Below are 26005 nucleotides of genomic sequence, written 5' to 3' on the forward strand. Positions count from 1 at the left end.
TGAAAGAGAATCTTTAAATGTCCCATCTAAATGCAGCATGCAACCATAAATTAATGTATAACAATATTTGGGTATATCATAACTTGAAAACCATAGACTAAGTAGAAGCATCAAACCTTATGTGGGATCGATCAGTCCACTCATTCACATCCACTCCTACTACAGATAGAGATAATTTCACTTCGTTGGGAGAAAGATAGAACACCTCCAACTTACCTGTGCAAGACATAAGTCGAGGTCGCTTTGCCTCCCTCCATGAACCCGAGCTCTAAGTGGATTCCAAATACGAGTAGGTGGTCTAAGAAATCATAATCAACCATATTAGTTTGGGTACCACGCTATTGTGTCATGGCACGTGCATAATGTGAAACTAAAATATCTACTTCACTCTCAATGATTTTCTTATGTGGGACCAAATGCTGTGGTGTACATAGTGTGATATATGCAAAAACAAATGCCATGGTTGCAGTTCTGTATATACCTTGCCAAGACAGTGAGGCCCTGGACGTGGCACCATGGCATGTTTTTCACATAAACATATGCCTATTTTACTTTAGGAATGTACAAATGTCAAGTGTTTTTGTTATGGAATTGATATCTTATTATTTATTGCAGCTGCGACAGGTGGAAAAGGCTTGACCGAGCTAAGCTATTGCAAAAGGATATCATATTTTATGTACATTTTATTATTCAAGTGCTCTTTATGAGCTTTGGTCAACTATGTCCGGCCGGCCAGTTTGTAACCAATTTGACCATTTAAGAAATCTATAAATGAAATACGTGCAAGAGGGAAATGGTCACTCTTGCACGGGGGGAGATTGCACCCAGTGTCTGTGTATTCTTCTCTCCTCTCTTCTCCTCTCTCTCGTCGTGCCAGGCGTAGCACTCCACTCTAGGAGGTGCGCCTGTGTATGTTCTCTTCTTCTCTCTCGCGTGTTGTCTCACTCTGTTCGCGTACGTCACGGTTTCTGTGCTATGGGAATTGCCAGGTATGCAGATTTGTCGGTTTATGCTAGATATTGTGTTATCTTGGGTATTTTGCAGGGCTCTCCGCGCTCCCGTTGTAGCAGTGGTATCATAGCATGGGCTACGCTCAAACAACTGAAGATTTCTATAATCAAAAGCTAAGTACAATTATGCACTTTTATTTTGCTTCATCTCATTTTATTGTTTCATTACTACTTGATGAGCATGATTCCTATAAATGTTTAAAATCTCAAGGTAATTAAGTATCATCCCTCATGAAATTGATATATTATACAGAAGGATCTATTGTAATGGCATGATAAATTAATTTGAGGCTTTAGTTTGCTACAATAGGGGTAAATCTTTGACAGTGCGAAGAGAAGACGAGTGCATCACGTCCAAGATCATTAAGACCTAGTTAACGTCCCATAGAAAAGGAGAAGTAGAAAAAGAATTTAAGACACACTGTTGTAGGAATAAATGCAAGAGACCTTGGGAGTGTTTGAACTTTCTTGTGAGAATGATTGGGAGAATCACATGTGATCTGCTGTTGACAAGGAACTCGATTGAGTTTAGTGGGAATGACCCTCATGCAACTTTTGCAAGAATCACTATTAAGCCATAATAACATTTTATTTGAATTAAAATAACAATACAGGGAGCAGTAACCTCCAAATTCCACAGAAGGTGGCGCAAGCTAGCAAATTGCATCGCTTTCATCATCGCTACAAGCATCGTAGCCAGTGCTAGCATGTCGTGAAGAGCACGCAGGGTGGCTATGAGGGTCTACACGTAGGGCAACAACAACCACCAACAACCATCCACCCTCTTCCACCCCTACATGCGACAGTGGCAGCACCACCCACCATCTGGCAAACAATCAACTGATGGTGTCGTTATGTCATCAGCCACCATCCATCCGGTTTTCTTTCTATCTCTCTCTATCTCTCTCAAGACTGCCGTTCTCTCTCTCCACTTCAATCACCATCCACTGACCGCCACCCGATTGCCATGCGGTGCTCATTTCTTTCTCTCTCTCTCTCTCTCTCTCTCTCTCTCTCTCTCTCTCTCTCTCTCTCTCTCTCTCTCTCTCTCTCTCTTCAGCCGCCTACGACCACAGGCTGAACGAGCACCTCTCACTCTCCCATTTTGATCTCACTGAACAAGTGACTGTAGCTACTATGGTTTGCCAACCCACACAACCACATAAGCGGTCGTCTCTCTGCACTTCCACTACCACTCTCTCTCACATATTTCTGTGAATCGATCTGAGTCCTCTAACTCTCTCTCAATGAAGAGCACAGATACATAGTTTATCTCTCCCTTCCTACCTACCAACCCACCCTCTTCCTCCCTTGTCGCAGTTCACCACTTTCTCCGACCTCGTTCTCAAGCCATGCATGCAGAGACAACATGAACCTCCACTCGGGCGCTTAAAGGAAGAGCGGGGACTGGCGCAAAATCGGTTTCACACTCCGGCCCACCCCCTTTCCCAGCATGCACGCATGCATTGGCTACTGCCGTAATCCTTCCACTCACTCTAGCCGCCATGCAGTCCTCTTGAAGTTTCCAGCTGCACGATCTCTCTTTTTCTCTCCCTCTCTCATCGAACTGCATCCCAACCACTTGGAATACATGAGATCTACCAACCATAACCAGACGACTCTACTTCGGACGTCCTCATCCTCAGAGGACACCAGCCGCCATGCAACAACCCAAACTGGCGTCATTCCCCAACCGTCAATTTGTTTTCTCTCACCCTTAGACTGCGGAACACTCACATGTCTCACAACTGGTGCATGCGGGCTTGGCTCAATAGCCACCCTAGCAGTCACAACTCACCTCACCCAGAAAAACCACTTCTCCTCCTAGTGGCGCTGCATCTGCACGACGATACTTTTCCCTCACACAATCTCTGGGATCGTTTCCCACACCAGCTGGTTATTATTCTTCTTCTTCACTCTGCTCTTGTACAATCACCTACCAAAGTGGACATTGACAAATCTCTACAGCGGCCGGCGCACCTTGATGAAGCTCTTGCAGAGGCAGCCCTTGATGAAGCTCTTCAACGACATACACCCACTGTCGGGCATGCTCTGGCAATGACGATGATGACGACATCGATGATGATGATCTCAGCTTAACAAAATCAAGAACGAACATAGACGAAGCTCTTCAATAAGCATGCACTAGCTTTTCGGACATCACCGGACTGCAAAGCATATTGGGACATCGACAAAGCTCCTCAGTGACCAGCTTCCTGCGACAACGGTGCCTGTTGCTGACCATCCCGAGCATTGAGATGATCATGATGATGATGATTTCATTCACGCGATATTACTTTAAGTCGTTTAATTTGATTTTTCACTACACTTCATCTTATTTTGTACTCGATATTGTATTCGATCCATGAGGATTATACGAGTTTGACCCCATGGCTTCTTAAAGACGAGTAATATAGTTTCTTCGCTCTTGATGCAATACTTCCTGCAACAATGCTAGCATTGACGACGACGATGATGATTTTGTTTTGTACCCAGACTTGATGTCCTTTAGTGTATTTTAATTTCTTGAAGTTATACATTTCCCATTACCTCTTTTGATTGCTTTGATGAACAGTCACAAATTTCCACAAGTTTAGTGAAATTATCAACGACAGCTTTAGAATATTTGACCTAATACCGCACGAATTTCAAGTCTACACTTATTTTCAAGTGATTAGCACAGAATGTATTTTTCTAGCCCTGTCAAAGATCACCACACAACATGCGAACCATAGCAGTGATGGTAATAAGCGGCACAAGGATATCATCTCTCTCTTCCTCTTTACAAAATCTTCATAGTACACTTTACAAAGTGTCTCGAATAATGCAATCTAAATCCTCCTTAGGGAATGACATACTCACTAGGTATTGGACTGTACGACTCATCACTATGCATAGCCTTCTAGATTTGTAGCAACACATATTCGGTAAGGTACCCACCTTTGGCCACGTAACAAGCTACTACACCAACTACGCAAAAGCCTTACAACATCGTAACACTATAAAGAAGATCTTTGGCATGGTGTTTAAACTATATGCTTTTGAATATGGAAACCTTACCTCCTTCAAAAGTTCTTAATTTGGACTTTACCACTCGTTCAAGTTCATTAACCTAAGGAATTTATGGGATTTACAAGAGCCCGATATTTTTTTATTTTTCTCAATAATCTCTTTTATGGAACTTTCTCATTCATCAATTCGAGCAAGGGTACTACTTTAGACCTTTTCAATAACTATCGCAAAGGACCACCACTAGTCCGTTTTTTAGGCTCTTTTGATTTAGGCTGGTGTGAGACTGAGACCATGCATTACAAAGAAAAGTATAGAAGCTCCCTAGAAGATGACTTGTAGCCATTGGATTGAATAACTAGGTAAAATATTGCAATTAAAGCATTTGAAGGCTTGCTAGTTGGACACACACTCATCATGACTGCATATTAATGTTGACTTACACTACATAATTTTTGGAACACTCCTTCATAAGTTAATACTATAAAATGTTACAAAATGCATTCGTACGGTGATACTCATAAATTTGTACAACTTTCTTCATTTATCATATTTACTTTACTCATTCTTACATTTTCTTTATCTATGGCTATCATATTTCTTAAGATCTCATCAATTACGCAACATATCTTGTCTGCCTATACTGCACTGACATCCCTTATCATACTCAGGTACAATAACACTCACTTTCTCTACTTGTTTGGAAGTTTATTTTGGTTGTGCATATATTTAAGGACACACAGTCAAGCAGTTTGTAATAGGGTTAATACCATTGGACAATTTTGAAAGCAAAAAGATCTTTTACTTCTTTGCATTTTTTTATTGCATATGAAATCAAGAATCCCTAAAGTTCTGGCTTGTGCTTGCACTACATGAGAGGATCTGACATTAAGCTATGCAACTACTCATATGAGCTATGGTGCTTTGAGTTAGTGAACAAAAATTTGTAAGTACTCTGCTAATCAACTATACTCCAACGTGGTGTCACACAGGTAGTAAATGTTTGGTCTTTTTATGTCTTGTCTAGTCCATTGGTCACATGCACACAGATCCGCCGATTTAGGCAGTGTGTAAATACTCACCTTGGTGTAGATTCGCCGATTTAGGTAACACCAGTTATCTGTGCAAATCCGTCGATTTAGGCAGCACACTGACAAATTGCAAATTCACAATGGTAAATGCAGATCCGCCGATATAGGCAGCATTAGTGCAGATTCGCCGATCTAAGCAGCACGTCTTATTGGTGTCGATTCGCCGGTTGAGGCAACACTGATCACAAAATCATGCTGCAGTGGCTGGCCACCACTGTAACTGGTATGATTTTGTTACCCGGGTACATAATGAAAGTGATTTGGATTTGAAATTATATTGTGGAATTGGAATTGGATTGGGATTTGACATATGGTGATTATTATGGCAGTGTTTATGTGATGAGACTTGACATTATGAGATTAATGATGAGTGCGACCAATGATATCCTGATTCCTCAGGGTATGACATATACCGCTTATTCTAGTGGTATGGGACACTAGAATAGGTAGTATGTGGATGACGGCAGACATAAGCTAATGTTATTTAGTTTCATAAACTTTTCGTTTATTATGTGATACTTTTGACACAACATACTAATCACTGTTTTTGACAAGTATTGTTTGCAGATTTTATCTTCGCAACCGAGGACAGTTGCTTTCCAACGGAGAGGTATGTTATGGAATTGATATCTTATTATTTATTGCAGCTGTGACAGGTGGAAAAGGCTTGACCGAGCTAAGCTATTGCAAAAGGATATCATATTTTATGTACATTTTATTATTCAAGTGCTCTTTATGAGCTTTGGTCAACTATGTCCGGCCGGCCAGTTTGTAACCAATTTGACCATTTAAGAAATCTATAAATGAAATACGTTGTCGTGCTGTGACACGTACATAGTGGGAACGCATGCTACAAGATCTATCTTGTATTTTTCTAGATACATAATTATATTTCCTATAGTGTACATATGCATATTTAAGTATAATAATAAGCCTTCTATCTCATCCTATTATTTTTCTCAAGGGTAACATATCCTTACTTTACCATCAGAAAATACTATGGGAAAAGCATCAATAGCTCCGTCTCTTTAACTTGGGGCAAAAAGCATTGATTCTTTATTTCTACTATTTCATTATCATCTCAAACCCTAGCTAGATTCTATATCTAGGGTAAACTCCAATATATATATATATTCTATGTATTTTTTATACTTTTCTTATATTTCTTTTTAAATAGCTACTAGGAGAGAATCAAATCCTAGTGGGACACTAGGTGGCATGATTTCAAAGATACACTTATTTTAATGCATTATTGCAAGCATGATTACAAAACTTTGTCAAGGATCAATGTCATGCTTTCATATGGCATGAGGTGTCCTTTGGAATTAAATGAAAGTCTAGGCTAAGGAGACCACATGAAGACTTTTGCTGCCATAAATGGACCCTATTTTGATGAATTTTTTACACAAGGTTCCAATCCAAATTGGAAAACGATTTTAAAATGAAAATCGTAGCTAATGAGCTAAAGTTTTTGCCCATATTTTTACTTTTTTATTTGGACAAACGGTTGAGGAGATATGATCAAAATACTGGACCCCAGTCTGCCCACATCATGCAGGGGCAGCTCATTTTCAACTTTTCCAATTCCTGTTCACACTGGCTCCTCTCTTCTTGTGTAAACCCTTGGGGGTTCCCTTCACCTATAAAAGGGGACCTCTTCTTCCTTAGAAGGAACTCAAGCATTCAAGCCATTGATGAGAGGAATTCTCGAGGGAGTGAGTAGTAATGCATAATTGTACTTAGCCATTAACATAAGCCCAAGCCTACACTTTCTCCTAGAGGGAGACTATCCATTCTTGCAACAAGCTAACCTTGGAAGATCAACTCTAATCAAAGAAGGTCTTGCACTTGGTGTATCAATCAAAGTGGAATTATCCACTCTTCTTCTCTCTCCATCAATAATGGTGCCAAAGGGTTTGTCAAGTAAGATGTGTTCTACATTGATGTTTTCTTGATTTCTTGTTGTTTTCTTTTTCATCTCTAATCCAATATATATATATATATATATATATATATATATATATATATATATATATATATATATCTAATATTATCTCCTTAACCAAATCTATCTCTCCCACTCTTAGTAATTCATCCTCTCTACAAATTTTAGGTTCTCTTTGCTACAGGTACATCTCTCCCCGCAGTATCCTTATTGTCTACGGGCAAGAATAGGGCTTGGGAGGGAAAATTCTCATCTCTTCACTTCTCTTGTATCTACATTTCTCACATACTATCCTAGATGAATAATCCACATGATGATCATTTCTATCGCTTTCACTCTGTACGATCTATTAGAATTCACGTATGGATTAGCCGTAAAATACACTTTCAACAACGTATAGTGTTTCTCTTTGGCCCTGAAAGGCTCAATGAAATACTTCTATCACCGGATCCCATCATACTACCTCTCATAGACTATAATTTTTCTTTTGATGTAAGCGTAGTTATCTTGCTATGAACCAAGAGGATTTGTACACACAATTAATCCAATCATTAGACAAAATATATATATTATGGTAAGCACAAAACTACAATTCCAAAGAATAATTCGTAGCCTATTTGGTCAGCCAAGATTGAATGCCATTAACTCATCCATTAACCATTTCATATTACCCATGATACGATATGACCATAGCCTTAATGTTTTCATCTTCGTATTGTTTTGACATTCTCTTTTGTGTTCTTTCTTTGTGTGTGTGAGTGCAAGAGAGAAAGAGTGAGTCTTCTTTGATTGCACTTCTTTCCAAACCCTAGTCTTCATGGCATCTATGGTTTAACTCCTTCATATAGTTTTTGTTGAGTTCTCTCACAAACTCTCACAGCCATAAGCCCGGTGCTTTCCTGGCAAGACCGCAAATTTCTCGACATATTTTTGGTGAACCCGACGCGAACAAGCTGGGGTGAGAGTACATAAAGATGGTTAGCAAAGTGGAGCAGCTATATGCTGAAATGAAAGAGCTTGAAGACAGATGCAAATGGCTTGAAGAAGAATACCGGATTCAAAAAGCGATTGAAAGCGCTATGCAATCCGTATATAATGAGCTTAATATATTCGAAGGCTATGATCTAGAAGGATATCTTGAGTGCTATGTGACAGAGATGAGACTTCAAGCAATTCCAGAAGCTCGGATGATTGCAGCATTTGTTGAACTTGTGAGTGATGATTTCAAGCACCAAGTTCAAGACTATGCAAGTGTATATGCAAGTAACTGGGGTGAGTTTTCTACAGCTATAACACAGGTATGCTTGGAACATCAAGACCAAGAGATGGAGCAGAGTGGAAGTGGATGTGACCAGCTAGAGTTGGTGTCTCTTGTAAGCCATGCAAGTGTCAACACATCCATACAGGCCAATTTAGAAGCAGTAATAGATGCATATCTTTTGCAAGATGCAAATTTATTGTATGCAGATGAAGCAGACATAGTGCAAGCTATTTATGCACGTTTGGGTCTTGTAACCTTCGTATCTCAAGATAATGACTCGCATGATGCTATCCAAGCGCCTGAAACGGCTCTAAGCGACTTAGAGGATGATGCAAACTCGTCGGCTATGATAGATGATTTGGACGCTCCTTTTGATTCGTTTGAAGATGCACATGAGTGTATATACAAGGATGAGGATGCTATGGTTTTGACAGAGGATGTGAAGGGAAAACAGGTGGAAGACGGCTATATTAGTGATGTGCTACAATCTACTTTTGAGCAGATCCAGGAACTTTTACCAAGTTTAGAAGAGTCGGATGCCTATACTGAAGACATATTCCAGGATGAAGAAGCCATTATCAATGCTTTCCTATGCGAGTTTGATGCATGTGGTACTACCCAAATGGATATGCCTAGCTGCAAAGTTGCTAATTTAGAGGGGGTGACTGAAAATCTCTTCCTTTGTGAGTATAGCTCTGCTAGTAGCATTGCGGATTGTGAAGTACCTCAGTTAGACGAGGTGGAAGAAGAGGAGTGCATTGACAGAGTAATATGTATGTCTTGTATATATGGAGTAGCAGATGTGATGCAGATGACTCATGAAATTGTGCCTTATTTAGAGCTAGATGCAGCAAGCTTTCACAATTCCATGGTAGAGAAAGGAATGACAGATGCAGATTCTCTGCATGAGGATTGGGGTTCTGCAGATGAAGCTATGAATCTTCAAGATTCACAAATCAAAGATAGAAAAGTGTTTGGTTATGCTATACAGGTTGAAGTGACATTAGAGGATAGAGTAGAAGAGCAAGAAACCTCTTCGAATATGGTCTGTGATTGGGGTGATATTTCTTATCTGTGTGAAGATGCAAATAAAGATGCTTGCCATAAAGTGCCTACTATACAGGGTTCTAAGAAATTCGGTTGCGTGCAGGTATGCAAACAATATCTGAGGCATAAAAGGGATTTACGTCTTGTGTCACAAGGTATAAATTGCAAGCAGGTTTGTGAGCATCTATCTGCTATGGATAGGAAGGGTATACATGGTGATTCCTTGAAGCAAGAAGAGGATGCTAGCTCTATGCTGACACTAGATTCATGTAATGAAGAAGGGTTCTCCCTAGATGAGTGGAGACATGATTCAGTTGAAGATAATTTAGCGATGAGTCAAAAAGGAAGAAGGGGTGAAGATATTGTGTCAGAGACTAACTCCAAGGAGGTTTTTGAGCAGTCGGTTACAAGTGACCGGGAGCATACCTACCAGGATGATTTGGAAAGGGAATTAGACACCATATTTGAGAGGTATGCAAAGTTTTATGCTATAAAGCTGGAGAGGTATTTGGTAAAAGGTGAGAGAATTGATGAGAGGTTTACCATGCACATTTCTGAGGTTTCTCTCGATGTTGAGAAAGGCTATCTAGAGGATTCTTTTGAGAATGAAGATGCAGATTCAGACTTCTATGCGAAAGAGGTACATATGGATTTACAGGTTGGTCAGAAGGTTGAAGTGCAATTTCAAAAATCTTTCAAGTATATTACAGGAAGCCTGGAAGTGTTTTTTGAAGAGGAGGATGAGGAACTTATGTCTCTACATCATGAAGATTTTGCGCATAATGGAGATTTGTTACAGATGTTTTGGAGACAGATGTATATAACAATTCCTTCTGATCCGAGAGCAATTAAAAGATGTGAAGAATCTCAATGCTTAGTACAATACAAGTTTTTGAGTTACCCATATGATCCTGGAGGAGGTCATGGGATGACAGGGGATACAATTGCTTTCACAAGTTACCATGAGGTTGGCACATTCCGGAGGATGTGCAGGTTTAGAGGGGGTGGATGTCGTGCTGTGACACGTACATAGTGGGAACGCATGCTACAAGATCTATCTTGTATTTTTTAGATACATAATTATCTTTCCTATAATGTACATATGCATATTTAAGTATAATAATAAGCTTTCTATCTCATCCTATTATTTTTCTCAAGGGTAACATATCCTTACTTTACCATCAGAAAATACTATGGGAAAAGCATCAATAGCTCTGCCTCCTTAACTTGGGGCAAAAGGCATTGATTCTTTATTTCTACTATTTCATTATCATCTCACACCCTAGCTAGATCCTATATCTAAGGTAAACTCCAATATATATATATTCTATGTATTTTTTATACTTTTCTTATATTTCTTTTTAAATAGCTACTACGAGAGAATCAAATCCTAGTGGGACACTAGGTGGCATGATTTCAAAGATACACTTATTTTAATGCATTATTACAAGCATGATTACAAAACTTTGTCAAGGAGCAATGTCATGCTTTCATATGGCATGAGGTGTCCTTTGGAATTAAATGAAAGTCTAGGCTAAGGAGACCACATGAAGACTTTTGTTGCCATAAATGGACTCTATTTTGATGAATTTTTTACACAAGGTTCCAATCCGAATTGGAGAACGATTTTAAAATGAAAATCGTAGCTAATGAGCTGAAGTTTTTGCCCATATTTTTACTTTTTTATTTGGAGCCACGGTTGAGGAGATATGATCAAAATACTGGACCCTAGTCTGCCCACATCATGCAGGGGCAGCTCATTTTCAACTTTTCCAATTCCTGTTCACACTGGCTCCTCTCTTCTTGTGTAAACCCTTGGGGGTTCCCTTCACCTATAAAAGGGGACCTCTTCTTCCTTGGAAAGAACTCAAGCATTTAAGCCATTGATGAGAGGAATTCTCGAAGGAGTGAGTAGTAACGCCTAATTGTACTTAGCCATTAACATAAGCCCAAGCCTACACTTTCTCCTAGAGGGAGACTAGCCATTCTTGCAACAAGCTAACCTTGGAAGATCAACTCTAATCAAAGAAGGTCTTGCACTTGGTGTATCAATCAAAGTGGAATTATCCACTCTTCTTCTCTCTCCCATCAATAATGGTGCCGAAGGGTTTCAAGTAAGATGTGTTCTACATTGATGTTTTCTTGATTTCTTGTTGTTTTCTTTTTTATCTCTAATCCAACATATATATATATATATATATATATATATATATATATATATATATATATATATATATGTATGTATCTAATCTCATCTCCTTAACCAAACCTATCTCTCCCACTATTAGTAATTCATCCTCTCTACAAATTTTAGGTTCTCTTTGATACAGGTACATCTCTCCCCGCAGTATCCTTATTGTCTACGGGTAAGAATAGGGCTTGGGAGGGAAAATTCTCATCTCTTCACTTCTCTCGTATCTACATTTCTCACATACTATCCTAGATGAATAATCCACATGATGATCATTTCTATCGCTTTCACTCTGTACGATCTATTAGAATTAACGTATGGATTAGCCGTAAAATACACTTTCAACAACGTATAGTGTTTCTCTTTGGCCCTGAAAGGCTCAATGAAATACTTCTATCACCGGATCCCATCATACTACTTCTCATAGACTATAATTTTTCTTTTGATGTAAGCGTAGTTATCTTGCTATGAACCAAGAGGATTTGTACACACAATTAATCCCAATCATTAGACAAAATATATATATTATGATAAGCACAAAACTACAATTCCAAAGAACAATTCGTAGCCTATTTGGTCAGCCAAGATTGAATGCCATTAACTCATCCATTAACCCTTTCATATTTCCCATGATACGATATGACCATAGCCTTAATGTTTTCATCTTCGTATTGTTTTGACATTCTCTTTTGTGTTCTTTCTTTCTGTGTGTGAGTGCAAGAGAGAAAGAGTGAGTCTTCTTTGATTGCACTTCTTTCCAAACCCTAGTCTTCATGGCATCTATGGTTTAACTCCTTCATATAGTTTTTATTGAGTTCTCTCACAAACTCTCACAGCCATAAGCCCGGTGCTTTTCTGGCAAGATCGCAAATTTCTCGACAACGTGCAAGAGGAAAATGGTCACTCTTGCACGGGGGGAGATTGCACCCAGTGTCTGTGTATTCTTCTCTCCTCTCTTCTCCTCTCTCTCGCCGTGCCAGGCGTAGCACTCCACTCTAGGAGGTGCGCCTGTGTATGTTCTCTTCTTCTCTCTCGCGCGTTGTCTCACTCTGTTCGCGTACGTCACGATTTTTGTGCTATGGGAATTGCCAGGTATGCAGATTCGTCGGTTTATGCTAGATATTGTGTTATCTTGGGTATTTTGCAGGGCTCTCCGCTGTCGAGAAATTTGCGGTCTTGCCAAGAAAGCACCGGGCTTATGGCTGTGAGAGTTTGTGAGAGAACTCAATAAAAACTATATGAAGGAGTTAAACCATAGATGCCATGAAGACTAGGGTTTGGAAAGAAGTGCAATCAAAGAAGAATCACTCTTTCTCTCTTGCATTCACACACACAAAGAAAGAACGCAAAAGAGAATGTCAAAACAATACGAAGATGAAAACATCAAGGCTATGGTCATATCGTATCATGGGTAATATGAAAGGGTTAATGGATGAGTTAATGGCATTCAATCTTGGCTGACCAAATAGGCTACGAATTGTTCTTTGGAATTGTAGTTTTGTGCTTACCATAATATATATATTTTGTCTAGTGATTGGGATTAATTGTGTGTACAAATCCTCTTGGTTCATAGCAAGATAACTACGATTAGATCAAAAGAAAAATTATAGTCTATGAGAGGTAGTATGATGGGATCCGGTGATAGAAGTATTTCATTGATCCTTTCAGGGCCGAAGAGAAACACTATACGTTGTTGAAAGTGTATTTTACGGCTAATCCATATGTTAATTCTAATAGATCGTACAGAGTGAAAGCGATAGAAATGATCATCATGTGGGTTATTCATCTAGGATAGTATGTGAGAAATGTAGATACGAGAGAAGTGAAGAGATGAGAAGTTTCCCTCCCAAGCCCTATTCTTGCCCGTAGGCAATAAGGATACTACGGGGAGAGATGTACCTATAGCAAGAGAACCTAGAGAGGATGAATTACTAAGAATGAGAGAGATAGGTTTGGTTAAGGAGATGAGATTAGATACATACATATATATATATATATATGTTGGATTAGAGATGAAAATGAAAACAACAAGAAATCAAGAAAACATCAATGTAGAACACATCTTACTTGAAACCCTTCGGCACCATTATTGATGGGAGAGAAAAGAAGAGTGGATAATTCCACTTTGATTGATACACCAAGTGCAAGACCTTCTTTGATTAGAGTTGATCTTCCAAGGTTAGCTTGTTGCAAGAATGGATAGTCTCCCTCTAGGAGAAAGTGTAGGCTTGGGCTTATGTTAATGGCTAAGTACAATTATGCATTACTACTCACTCCCTCGAGAATTCCTCTCATCAATGGCTTGAATGCTTGAGTTCCTTCCAAGGAAGAAGAGGTCCCCTTTTATAGGTGAAGGGAACCCCCAAGGGTTTACACAAGAAGAGAGGAGCCAGTGTGAACAGGACTTGGAAAAGTTGAAAATGAGCTGCCCCTGCATGATGTGGGCAGACTGGGGTCCAGTATTTTGATCATATCTCCTCAACCGTTTGTCCAAATAAAAAAGTAAAAATATGGGCAAAAACTTTAGCTCATTAGCTACGATTTTCATTTTAAAATTGTTTTCCAATTTGGATTGGAACCTTGTGTAAACAATTCATCAAAATAGGGTCCATTTATGGCAGCAAAAGTCTTCATGTGGTCTCCTTAGCCTAGACTTTCATTTAATTCCAAAGGACACCTCATGCCATATGAAAGCATGACATTGATCCTTGACAAAGTTTTGTAATCATGCTTGCAATAATGCATTAAAATAAGTGTATCTTTGAAATCATGCCACCTAGTGTCCCACTAGGATTTGATTCTCTCGTAGTAGCTATTTAAAAAGAAATATAAGAAAAGTATAAAAAATACATAGAATATATATATATATATTGGAGTTTACCCTAGATATAGAATCTAGCTACGGTTTGAGATGATAATGAAATAGTAGAAATAAAGAATCAATGCTTTTTGCCCCAAGTTAAAGAGACGGAGCTATTGATGCTTTTCCCATAGTATTTTCTGATGGTAAAGTAAGGATATGTTACCCTTGAGAAAAATAATAGGATGAGATAGAAGGCTTATTATTATACTTAAATATGCATATGTACACTATAGGAAATATAATTATGTATCTAAAAAAATACAAGATAGATCTTGTAGCATGCGTTCCCACTATGTACGTGTCACAGCACGACATCCACCCCCTTTAAACCTGCACATCCTCCGGTATGTGCCACATTGTCTCTTTGTAAGATTAGACCTCTTGTACATCTTCCTTGTCTTCTTCTTCACTGGATGATTCCAGAGCTTCATGTTCACTTTGATCTTCACCTGTGTTTTTCTCTTCTTCCTCATCAATATCTTCTAGATCATTGTCTCCTCTTCTCTTAAACATTTTAATCCTTTTTCCTGCAATGGGAATCTTTACTTCTGTACCATCTAGTTCAGACAAGCTGTAAGTAGCATTTTCATGCACATGCTTTACAACATACGGTCCAAACCATCTTTTTGAGAACTTACTCATGACTGTGTGCTGGTTATCAAGACTACTATCATACACTAAAACCCCGTCACCTTTGTCAATTGCTTTGCTCCTGAGTTGATGTCGCTTATCAAAATAGTCCTTGTTTTTCAACCTTGCATTTTTGAGTCGTTCTTTTGCAGCTTCAATGTCTTCAGGTCTTCTCTCTAGCTGCCTTATACGCAATGCAAGGAGATCTTCCCTACTAAGCCCCTCTTGCCAAGGTAGTACATTCCATGTGGGAATTGTATCCTCAATCGGCATCACTGGCTTTTGACCATGCATTAGCTCCGCAGGCATGTAGCCAGTTACTGAGCTATGTGTTGTACGATCAGCCCATAAAGCATATGGTAACAATTTTGGCCACTCACCAACTCTTCCTTCACAAGCCTTGGCCAAAGCTTTGATGATAGGAGGATGCCCTCTTTCACTCTTTCCATTGCCTTCAGGGTTGTAAGCTGTAGTAAGAGAAATCTTGATCCCTAATCGAGAAAAGAACTCCCTTGCTTCTTCGGCATCCAGTTCACCTCGATCTGCAGTGATTTTTCCCACACAACCATAACGACAAATCACCTCATCAAGAAGGAATTTGCACACAGCTTCTGTGGTCTTAGCTCTTAATGCTCTTCCCTCAACCTGGTTAGTTAGGTCCTCTCGTGCAAGAACCAAGTATCTCATCTGCCAGAGTCCTAAAGGCATCGTGACTAGATCCACAACCCATTTATAGTGCATGGCTAGTGGATATGTAGGGTGCAATCCATCACGATGTCGAACATTTGAATACATTTGACAAGTTACACATGACTCTACAAACTGAGATACATCTTTATACATACCCTTCCACTAGTATTTTTCTTTCAACTTGGAGAAGGTTGCCCACACACCCCTGTGTCCAGCCCATAGACTCTCATGAAACTCTTGCATGAGCTTTACTTGAGTCTCTTTTTTACATATAACCCATTGTGGTGTAGCACCCTTTTGCTTAGGATGCTTCCACAAGTAACCATCCCTTAAAAAGTACCCATATGCTTTCCTGCGTATCCTTTTGAATTCTTGTTCAGACCAATCATCCTGTTTTGTTAGAGTACTCAAGTACCTTCCAATAGAAAGCCAATCACCTTCATAAAGATCTTTCAAGAACAATTCAAGTGAATTAGTCATGCAGACATTGTTACCTTTGACATGAGAGATAGAATAGAATTTTGTGCCTACATCATCTCCCTCATCAATCATTTGTGACTCATCTTCATACCTTGCCCTTGATAGCATATCTGCCACTGTATTGTCTTTACCTGCAATGTGCTTAAACTCGGGATTGAAGGACTTAATGTAGGCAATCCACCACAACATAGCAATGTCTGGTGTTGAGCAGCTTGTAATCATTCCAAGAAGTGGTAGACAATCTGTTTCTACAACCACACATGCACCAATTAGGTACTCTTTCCCACTTTTCAAGGCTGTAACCATACCCCATAACTCTCTCTTTATCTGTGGATAGTTTCTTTGGCGAGCACTTAGTACCTTTGCTCCAAATCTTACCACATACCTGTGTCCTTCTTTGTCATCTTGCCCTATTGCCCATCCAATCCCTGTAGGACTGGTATCTATTGTCACAATCACTGGCCTTTGACACTCATAGTCTACCTTTCTCAAAGTCGTTGCTGACTGGAGTAACTCCTTTAGCTTTTTCATGGATTTTACATGTACTTCTGTCCATTTAAACTTTTGATTCTTTCTAAGCAGCTGATAAAGAGGATCAGCTACATGTGCATAATGTGGAATCCAAATAACATAGAAGACACATGCTCCCAGAAACCTTCTAACCTCAGTGATGCTAGTGCATGTTTCTTTCATTCTTTGGATGGCATCTACCTTTGATGGACAAGGTTTCCTACCATATGGCCTGCACATGTGCCCCACAATGAGCACTTCTTTGACACCAAACATAGACTTTTTCCCTGACAATGTAAGATTCACTTCTTCCAACCTAGACAAAATTTTATCACAATCATTTATGTGATTTACCACAAACCTGCGACATCCCTTGAGATCCAAAGCTTCATCTTTGTCACTTTCTTCACATCCTTTGATAGGCAAATCATCAATGAAAGGCATTGTGATTTGAGGAATAAAGTCACGTAAGACCTTATTCATCCCATTCATCATATGTGCAACCGAGTTGGTTGCTCCCTGTGGCAAGGTACACATCCTTACCAAACCCAAAGGTGTCCTCATGGTTGTCAAGTCTCTGCTTTCGATTGCAAGCTGAAATTGATCATACCCTGAGTAGAGATCCCCCATTGAGTAGATTGCCCTCCCTGCAAACGCCTCTGCAAATTCATCCACAATTGGACTTGTTCCTACATTTCTAATTGTCACCTTGTTCACTGGTTGCATATCTTGGATGAAGCGTAGAGAACCATTCTTCTTTGGAACTGTGAACCACCTATTTGAGTATGGAGCACAAGAAGACTCCAAGATTCCCATTTTGATTTTCTCATTCAGTAGCTCTACTAACTTTGGCAAATGAGCCTTTGGAACCGAAATAGGCCGCAGATTCCAAGGCACATGAGGTATTGTGAAAATTACCATAGGAGCTACAATATAAGGATCAACACATCCTATCTCATGTGGCTCAAATGCAAAAGCCTTACCATGCTTTGAAAGCATTTCTTTGAAGCACTTTGTCTCCTCCTGTGTTAGAAACTCCTCGCAACCAATCTGCAACTCTTGAAAAGACTCCTCTGTGAAGGTATGTCCGATCTTTTTAGGATTCCGCAAACTTGGTTGTAAAGAAGCCTGTTCAATCTTTTCCCTGTTGTTGGGTGGTAAGGGTGAAGCTACTGGTTTCACCTTCTTTGCTACACTCTTGTATTTAGTTTCAACATGGACTTCTGGGCCAACTGTTTGGCTTTCTTTAAAGGCTTCTATTACTTGATACATTTCCATAGAGCAAACTTCCACAACTTCATTTTCAAGATGCAAACTAGACCTCATTATAGCATCAAGCTCACCCATAGTATCTACAAAAGAAACTTGTTCACACAAACCCAAAACATTTTCAGTAGGCTTTAGCAACCCACTCTTTTTCATGCCTATTTGTACATTATGCACATAATGCCTTTCATATCTCTTCAAATCTTCAAGTTTTGTAAAACATACTGATCCATTCCTTGTTACCAAGGAGCTCATCGAGAAAGTTTCACCTTTTTTTTGATCAAGCGAGACCCTTTTTCTTTCTGTACCACTGCAATCCCGCTTTACAATGGTACTTGGCCAAAACCCATCATTTCTCTATGATCATGAAACTCTTTGCTTACCTTTGGTAGAGGATGTTCTCTGAGGTTGTCATGATTTCTTTCATGGTTTACACAGACTGTGAGAAATTGGATAGCTCGTTTACCATCTTTGCTACGTATTCTAGCATATGCTGAACCATCGTCCATTACCTTTGTTTCCATTCGAACTCCCACAATGTAGGGTTGTCCAAGGATGAGATGATATGAAGATGTATCATGTACAAAGAAGTTTTGGTCAATCTTTACATCACCTATTGTTACCTTCACACCTGGACATGCTGCATACAATTCACCGGATGAATTGTTTGCCACTTTTACCATCCAGCCATGATCTATGTCCATCGGCCATTTGCACTTGTTGTAGAGACTCTTTGACATTATGTTTATTTCTGAACCATGGTCAATCAAGGCAACAAATGGCTCTTCAAGATCACCTACCTTGACCAAAGTTTCTGTAGTAGGCCTTGCCCAATGACTTCGTGAATAGTAACTCCTAGGAATATCTTCAACTTCTTCATCATCATTTGAGAAATACACTTACTTCACTCTCGCACTAGATTGGTAGCATCCTACCACAGCTCCATCATTCTCCTTATTTTGCAGTTGCATCCCTTGTGTCTTTGAGATTTTCCCTTCAACCTGTGGACGAGAAACTTCAGCAAGGGTTTGCCTCTTTCTCTTGATGATGTCAATGATCTCCTCATGGAATTCACGCTTTGCAATGCCAAGAACTTCTCCCAGAGTAAACTCAATCTTGCTATTCAAGATCCTTTCCTCCAAGACTTTCTTTAAATCTGTAGCAACCTCAATATCAGATTGTAGTTTATAAGTTGGGCCTTTTGTCTTACCTTTCATTGGCTCTTTCTTCTTTCCTGTTGTAGACTCCTCCATGAGTACTTCAGGTGGAGATGCTCATTGTGTTGAGGGTTTTTGAGAAGACATTGAGTCGCTTCTTCCCCCACTTCTAGAAGCTCTTTTTGATGGTCCTTCATCAGCATTCTCACGTCTGCGCTTCTCTTCTACAATTGCCTCATTTTGTTGGCATTTTGTAATGTAGGCATACACTGACAATGAGTCCACTGGATCATTCCATCCTATTTCTAGACGTATGCAATCACCTGCTTCATGTAGAATCTCTCTTGTAAGCTTTCCCTTTTTAGCTAATTGCATGACATTTGGCCAAATTTGACCATGATGGTCACTCACCTCTTCATCACAAAAATGTTCAATTTTTACTCCATAAGTAGCTGCCTCAACTGAAGAGGTGGCATGCTTGGTTGCCATATATTCAACTAAGGTTTGCATTCCCCCCTTCCCAAAGTTAGTTCTCAAGGGTAGACCTGTCTCTCTTAAGTGTATTTTACCATCCTTAAAAAAGACAACATCTTTTGACAAAGCATCACTAAAATCATCACAATCCCTTCTTACATGGTCTGTACTATCACACCAAATACATCTATTAACAAACCCTTCTTTGGGCTGTTGTCTTTGCCTAGGAAGTGGCCCTGATGGTTGGCCTTTTTCTTCAAGCTTTGCAAACTTCACCTTCAAGTCACGCATTCCCTTCACAAGCTCATCTAGCATGGACTCATCAAACTTAGGAGCGATAAAAGTAGGCTTTACCATTTTGTCAGAAGTTGAGGTGGAAGGACTTGTAGTGTTTACTACCATCTTGTCCCTTCTTCTTTGTCGTTTGGCAAGCAGTGAGACAGCACCTTCAACCTCATTCCAGTCGGTCTTTAGTCCTTGCTCAGCATCTTTATCTTCAAGAAGAAGCTCCAAATTTTCTTGAAACTCTTTACCTGCAGCTTGTAAGAAAAGATCTGTCTTCTCTGCATCTAGTGTGGCCCTTTCTGTCCTAGTGAGTTGTGCATAGCGCCTCTCAAATTCCCTAAGTAGCTCTGTTATTGATAGTCCTTGCTTTGGCTTGACTACCCATTCTAAGAATGTCCTTTTGGTCACTCTCTCCGAGTCCTCCATGAAATATTCCTCCTTTAAAGCTACTTTGAGTTCTTCCCAATTTCTCCCATGTCCATCTTTAATTGCCCTAACATGCTCCCTAATTTCTGGAGCAACAACTAGCTCAAAGCTTTGAATCATCTCACCTTCTGACACGCGATGTAGCTCCATCTCCTTCACATACTCGCGTAAGTACTTGGTTACATCTTTGCCATTGAACTGATCCATTCTGTTGACGACCGCTTGTATGGCCTTCGTTGCTGAAATCTCCCTTCTTTTAGTAGCATGTTGTTGTTGCATGAACATTGCAAATGCTTGAAACATTTGCATTGTTGCTGGGTCAAAATGCATACCCTGTTGCTCAACATGATCACCCATGGTTACCCACAAACTCTCACCCTAGCAGATTCGCGTCGGGTTCACCAAAAATATGTCGAGAAATTTGCGGTCTTGCCAGGAAAGCACCGGGCTTATGGCTGTGAGAGTTTGTGAGAGAACTCAATAAAAACTATATGAAGGAGTTAAACCATAGATGCCATGAAGACTAGGGTTTGGAAAGAAGTGCAATCAAAGAAGACTCACTCTTTCTCTCTTGCATTCACACACACAAAGAAAGAACGCAAAAGAGAATGTCAAAACAATACGAAGATGAAAACATCAAGGCTATGGTCATATCGTATCATGGGTAATATGAAAGGGTTAATGGATGAGTTAATGGCATTCAATCTTGGCTGACCAAATAGGCTACGAATTGTTCTTTGGAATTGTAGTTTTGTGCTTACCATAATATATATATTTTGTCTAGTGACACATGTTTTGAAAGGGTTTACATAGTGGTGGCACTGAGCTTTTTTGCTGTGACGGATACTAAACAAGGAGTACAATAAAGGAACTCTTGTTCAATTAAATCACTCTACAATAGCGGGAGCACTCTTGCACTGCACAACACAAAACGTTCACTCCACTTACAGCCATAACTCTTCAAATAACCACATAATAAAATGTGTGAAGGTTGATGTGTATGTCTGTGCGAGCGAGCGAGAGAGAGAGAGAGAGAGAGAGAGAGAGAGAGAGAGAGAGAGAGAGAGAGAGAGAGAGAGAGAGAGAGAGAGAGAGAGAGAGAGAGAGAGAGAGAGAGAGAGAGAGAGAGGTTATAACCATCATAGGTGCAACCAAAGTTGGTTGAGCCAAAAAGTGTGTTATACAAAGCTATGGGTGCCTATAGGTGTGGGACCAAGTGCTAAAGCTAGTATGTAACGCCTGGGCAGGCAAAGGCCAGTGGAAACGCATGCATAATGTGGTTTTTTGGGCCAAAAATGCTCCAAGAAAGGCCAATTGGTATGGCATGTTCAGGTGTCTGAAGTGCTATGCTAGTACCTAGGAATGTAGTGTTTAAAGTGCTCTATATTTCAATCCAAATGTCTCGTCAAACGGAGCCACGGTGTGAAAGATATTGAAGTTCAAAGTTGGAAGGCTTTGCAGATCCCCAACGGAGAGCGCAGATATGGGCAGATGGCTAGAGCTGATGTTAGTGGATGTGTTTAAAGAGCTTGAGTTATGGAGCATGTCAGTCTTTTCGGATTGCCAATCGAAGCTTTAGAGAGAAAGTTATGGCTAATTGAAAGATTGACGGGTGCTAGTTATGGGCCAAATTGCTTGCTTTGGAAAATATGCCATCATTTGTTTTTGGAGGCTCGACAAGGTTTGCAAGGCTAGTGCTCAGCATGAGGACTGCTTGTTAATTGGATGCCTGCACATAGAGTTTTGGCTTGTCCAAGTTGGTGCCAGATGACAACGGTGCAATGTCCAATTTTTTTTGCAATTTTGGTGTGCGTTGTTCAACGTCGTGCTGATACCGAAATATGGAGAGACTGGAGAAGTCGAGGTCCGATATGCCAAGTATGAGCTAGATTCAATGACTAGAAGGTTTGGTCATCATAGTAAACCGCAAGACTTAAGGCAAGAAGAAAAAATGATATTTTTATGCTTTGGTGGCGATTTTGAGGAATTTGTGGGGAACTTGAAGGGCAAATCAACCTGCGCGGCCGCCATGTGGCCTAAAAGAGATCCCACATGCGATGTGAGAAGTGGAGAGTTTGGGGTATAAGTGCCAAAGACGCCGCCCCTTTTATGGTGTGAGTTGAGAGAGAGATCCTTTGAGCTCTTGGAGCTATGGCGGCCAGCCCCTCAGGCGCTATGAGAGGGAGTAGGTGACTCTTTTGAACGTGAGCCGGCGGGTGCCGATTCTAGTCGGTGGTTGGTGGTACCCTGAAGTGCATTAGGAAAAATATGAACCCCAAAAGGGCCTTGTAAGGATCTTTAATTTTAAGGAACTAAGGCTAAAAATGTGTGTGACTTAGGAGACAACACCATTGAATGAGGGTATTCTCATAAGCTTTTTTTTTTTGGCTATCATAGGCTTTTTGTAGGCCGAAATAGAGACTAGGGAGGGAGGATAGGTATGTTCTCTCTCTACCCAAAAGAGTGGTGGCCCTTATAACAATAACTACCCTCCCCCCTTTCTTTTGCCACATCATCAAGGGCGTCCATAACCCCAGCCCAAAAAATCACGTTGTCAAAAAAATAGACCTCATTTTTACTCAAAACTTCTCCCCAACATATATGTATACCCAGAAACCAAAATTTTCCCTCAAAATCTCACTACTAGACTTGCAAAATGGAAAACCTTCATCCCTTTTTATTTCCCTCCAAAATCACTCCTTTCTCTCTTCTCTCTCCTACTTTTCAGGAAATATACCAATGCAAGCGTAGGTGCAGACAAATTGAAAACGGGATTTCCTTACTCACTGTCAAATAATATTTTTGTTGATTTGAGAAAGCTTCAAATGGCAATGGTAGATTTTTATCGTCTGCCACCTAATGGTGAGGCTATAGTAATGCATAGTCTCTTTTTTCCAAATTATGGTTTTTTATATGTTATTTTTGGACATTTTGCAGTGCTAGGATCAAATTTCGTGTTTGTGCTTAAGCTAGATGAGTGTCACATTGTGAAGAAACAAAGACTATTACTTTAATGAACAAGGAATTATTTCATGCAAAACATATAGCTATGAACGAGGATTGTGTACCATATTTTAGTGTGCAGTTGGAGAAATAAATTTGGTGGCTTGGTGCTATTGAGGTTCCCAAGGAGACCCATGAAGTGATTGCTTGGATTTTTGAACGCATTCCATGGATAAAAGATGTCATAAAGGCATAGCTAGCTGGGGAAAGACTACAAGTAGATGGCATAGGAGAGTTTGAAGTTGACTCGAACTTAGGTGGCGATTTGAAAATAATCAAGTGCATACTAGGGTGTAAACAAGGGGCTGGACCTTTGTATCCTTTTTCACTCTGCATTAAGGGTTATAAGGGGAATGCACACAAAAATGCAACAATTGACGAAGCAGAGGAAGAGGAGGGTTCACAAATAACATGTGTGTGAGAGCATTCAATGCTACAATGTCCTATGCTGGAGGAGCCCAATCGTGTCACAAAAGATAGTGAATGGAACCCTATAATTAACTTCCCTCTCAAAAATGTGCATTTTTGCACACTTCATGCTTTTATGTGCATCTTTGATCGTTTATTAAAGCTTCATATTGATTATGCCTTTACAACAAAGCCTACAAAGAGGTCGCTTGATGCTATCTCAAGGGTGGAAGGGCTCTTCAACTCAATAGGTTGGCATAGGACCAACACCTCCATTGTTGCATAAAAGAACTGTAATGGAAATGGCCTATGAACTTTGAGAATAACGGAATTAAGAGATTACAGTGAGCATTTTTTGCGAGATCACTTTGAGAACATAGAGGGTGAACTTAATTGATGGTAGCAACATAAACATAGTACTTAATTAACTTGGCATGAACAATACTTTTGCAAGAGAGAGAGAGTATTAGAGAACATGAGAATAGTTGAGGACCGGATTTACTTGGAGTCTGTCCTCTTGCAAAAGGCGTTTGTATTATAGATTCTCCCATCAAGAGAGACTTGGTACAATACAATCTTTGTAATCCTTGTGACCTTGGTGATGCCATGAAGATGGAAAGCTTCATGCATCACGAGCATAACATAAACTTTGCAAAAATATTAACTATCCCAAGCCTCAGTCCCAAGGCCTCGAACACCTTCGAAGGTGGAGAGAGCTAGCGGGGAATGAGGGTAGGGAAGAGGAAGAAGAATCATTCATAGGAGAAAGAAATAGTTCCTCACTTATCATCACTCTTCTTGCTTAGCATAGCATAATAGCATAGTGATGAAGATGAAGACGATGGCAAGCTTAAGCATTGAAGCATGGCTCTTGGTTGGATTTGCATTCCATAGCCAAGAGTGTTGGTGTAGGCTCTCCACTTCTCAACAAGCTTGGAGAAGGAGATGGAGCTCTTGCACTTTGCACTCCACACAATTAGAGAATGTGTGTGTGTGTGTGTGTGTGTGGGAGAGTATACCCCCCTCTCATGCTTGGTCCACCCCCCTCTCTCTCTCTCTCTCTCTCTCTCTCTCTCTTATTATTTAATTATATCATTTGGACACATGTCCTCTTTTTCCTCTTTGAGAGAAAGAACTTAATTATTTATTTTTATGCATTTAAATTCTCATTGGACCCCTTTGTCTTTTATGCTTTTTAAGTCATTTGGTTTGAATTGAACACTTCAAGCACCTAGTTAATTAAGCATGGAAACCGTTTATGCCTTTTGAGAGTTTATCTTTGAACTGAACACTTTATGAGAATCACCTCAAGCTTGGGCAAGGTTCCCACAAACACTTTAAGCACTTTAGTTAGCAAACAAGCACCTCATGCTTGGTTAGGATTCCCACCTCAAGGTAAGCCCTAGCTTGCCTAAGGTCAAAGGAACTTTTTAACACTAACTTTTGGAGGTCTTCAATGAAGCTAACCCTAAGGTCTTTTAAGCTCCACTAGATGCACGTTGCTCTTTGATAGACTACCTCCTTTTGGACCCCTATTGACATGTAACCATCTCTCCTATTGGTCCCTTGTTGAGGTAAATCTAGAAGCACTTATTGCACATTGCTCTTTTGATAGACCGTCTCCTTTTGGACCCCTATTGAGATGCAACCATTTCTCCTTTTAGTCCCCTATTGAGATAGGTCTAAAAGCACATATCTATATCCTAACTCTTGTTCCCCTTTTATCTTCCCATATTAAATGATGAGTTTAATATGAGAAAATCATTTGGTAAAGTTAGATATTATATTTTATGACAAGAACAATGCAAGCGCTCAGGATGTGGACCAACCAGTATCCATGACCGGACTAAAGGCAAGGCTCTTTTTGAAGAGGGCTCCACCTAAGGAAAGTAGTGCACATGCAAGATCATCAACATTTGAAGGTGTGTGGAAGTTGTGGAAGGATATTTGCAAGTATACAATGGACAATGATAGCAATGCAAGTGTTCAGCTTAGCCAACATCAAGTTTGGGGGGTATTTAATAAGATAATGAAGATACTACGGCTTGCAAGCATAGCCAATAAGTAGCAACAACAATTTAAAATTTTGGTGGTGAATTTCACAAAGGCAGCCGTCACAGCATGGGATGAAACAAACATTAGACACTATATGGTGAGTGCTTGCTATTCCACCTTGGTCTGTTCTATGCTTTAGTTTTAATCATCGATGTGTGGCTTTATGGGCAGCATATCCTCTATGCACACGGTACATACTTTATG

This window comes from Adiantum capillus-veneris, chromosome 1 (assembly GCF_014529385.1).
Source record: "Adiantum capillus-veneris isolate H3 chromosome 1, ASM1452938v2, whole genome shotgun sequence".
Lineage (NCBI taxonomy): Eukaryota > Viridiplantae > Streptophyta > Polypodiopsida > Polypodiales > Pteridaceae > Adiantum > Adiantum capillus-veneris.